Source organism: Gadus macrocephalus, chromosome 16, assembly GCF_031168955.1.
Source record: "Gadus macrocephalus chromosome 16, ASM3116895v1".
In the NCBI taxonomy this organism is placed as follows: Eukaryota; Metazoa; Chordata; class Actinopteri; order Gadiformes; family Gadidae; genus Gadus; species Gadus macrocephalus.
The window spans coordinates 21,701,089-21,703,821 of record NC_082397.1 but is presented as its reverse complement, the minus strand read 5'-3'; positions in this window follow the sequence as shown (position 1 = coordinate 21,703,821).

Sequence of the window (2,733 nt, the reverse complement as noted above, 5' to 3'; positions counted from 1 at the left end):
GGACGGTAACTTTATGAGTTCCCGTGACATCCGTCCACCGCCACTCACTCACTCGCCTGCGAAACAGACGGGCCCCCCCCCCCCCGAAATTGCTCAGATGGAGCGTTTTGGCCAAGCGTCTCCACCGGGGAACAGCTGATGGCACTGCCGGTGGTCGGAGATGTATCAGTCCACGCTAGAATAAATAGAGCGCTGCGCTGTCCGTATCAAAGCCATCCATCCATCGTCTTGAACAGCATATCTATATTCAGGTTGCGTGGACGGCAGCAGGGCGAGTACGGTCGTCCAGGCTGCCCCTTCCCCCTCTGGGACCGCACATGAGGGCTGTCGGATACTAGCGAAGAGGTACTCTTTCATTGGGAAGGGTTACAGGTTCAACGCTTCTTAAGGTCCTGGATTGTGGTCTATCAAACGGTTATATTCAGATTACTCCAAAACACGCCCAAAGATCCGAATAAAGATCCACAACGGCGCTGGTATAGGGTGGAATGCTTAGGATTTAGGACACGTCGTCTAATCGCTGATTATTTGTGAAGCAAATCAGAGGAACGCGATAAGTTGAATCACTCAGAGGGATGTGTTTGTTTTGTTTAACGGTGATGCGATTAGTCTCAAACTACTTCCCCAAACGCCTTATTATTGTATGTTTTTGCTTGATTTCCAAAACTCTCCCAGTGAAGCCTTTTACGTCTGGTTTTGAGATTAGTATTCTACGCTCAAGAGCAAGGTGGGGCATGCAGGGGACCGAATCGCACACCGCCGTAGCTCCCCGCCGTAGCTCCCCGCCGTAGCTCCCCGCCGTAGCTCGCACTAGCTCGCCGCATGTCTGGAATGAATCAAAACCCTGGCCGGGGCGACCGTAACCCCGACTGAACCTGGATGGAGTGAAGCGTGTGAAGAAGTTGACTCTGGATTCCCAACCCGTGGTGAAATGCAAACCTCCCGACCGCCACAGGACTATCTCTGTCACTCTGAGATTGAAACAGAACCGGGTCGGCAAAATAATGGATTGATGGGCACAGGCTTTAAAGCCACACAAACACACACACATATAGAGACACACACATACATACATATGTAAAGGGTGTAGCATTCAGCGGTAAAGTTGTTAAAACTCACACTATGTTTACACTTGCTTGTGGGTTCCACAGAGTGGCCCTGTGTAATTAACGGTTATTCCACTTTTGAACTTCCCTCGTCCAGTGTTACAACATAGACAGCAGACAAACACTAGTAGTTCTGTATGCCACACATCGCTTCACAATTTGCTGTGTTACGGAAACACGATGCAGGATAGGTAATCACTGTAATACTAACTCATAGTTATTTTGTGTGTTTGTGTGCACGTGAGTGTGTGTGTCTGTGTGTGTGTGTGTGTGTGTGTGTGTGTGTGTGTGTGTGTGTGTGTGTGTGTGTGTGTGTGTGTGTGTGTGTGTGTGTGTGTGTGTGTGTGTGTGTGTGTGTGTGTGTGTGTGTGTGTGTAAACACGTGTGTGTTTGTGTGCGAGCCCTTAGGGCCAAAGCTCTCGGTAGTGCTGAACATTTACCACTTATTAAAGCCCTATTGGCCGGCCCTTGCTTTGAAGAAGTGAAGGGACACGTAACCCTAACTACTGGATTGAAGAACATAATCGGCTCTTAATTAGGGTGCTTGAAATAGCTTCATCACCCTTTGCCAACAGGAGAAATCTGTCCGGGATCATAACAACACGGTCGATCTTATAGCTCCTCATATTTCCATCGTCAACAACACAGATCCAATGAAGGTACGGCAGCAGACGACAATAAACGTTTTTCATATTGGTGTCAACGTAGGACAAACCCATGTGTCATAACTAACAATTAATTCATCAGGGGTCTTTATCACGGCTTACGTTGATGCACCAGGGCTCGTGTAGGAGACGCACCTTCGCTAGTTAAGTCTAGCCGTGCCCTGCTAGATAAAAAGAGCTGAACCATAATGAGGGTTAAGAGCGACACCTGTGTTTGTCTCACGATTAGACCTCTGAGAAAAGAGTCTGTTCGGTTGTGGCAGGTGTTCATTTGATTCCTATGTTGTTGTCCTCATAAAACCTTCTACCGTTCTCAAGTATTGATGTGTATTGAACATTAAATCAATGTCAAGTCAAACAGAATCAGTCAGGAACTTTGATAGCTGTTATATATTAAGACTAACCCCTATCATCAATGGCACCAAACATATTTCTACATTTGTATTGGTCTGTTTGAGGTTTTGGTTTTCCTTTCTTTAAATAACTGAAAACAGACAGTGATATTGTAATGATGCAGTTGGAAATATAAAAGCCCACCTCTTTTATTTATTGAATCGCCCTTACTGTAGATGATGACACAATAATATTGTAAACAAAGATCGGATCAGATCAGTACTATAGTATCTTCAGTAGGGAATGTGTCAACTTGCGGGACAGAACTTGCAGGAGTAGCGTGTTTCGGTATTTGGGAGGACTGTTCCTATAAAACAATATGTACTTGTAAATCTATAAATACTTGCACGGAAGGTAGGATTTCAGTTAATCAGAAAGGAATTAGGATCCTAGGACGGCTCTCCTGATACTCCAGCCTCCTCTATTGCATGATCACCGTAGCGTATAACATGGTGTGACGTCATCTTCATATTCCTATTAGACGACAATTAGTGGCCAGTCATAAGCGGTCACCGTGACATGGTGAGTAATAAGCCTTCTTCTATTTACAGAATCTCTCTCTCTCTCTC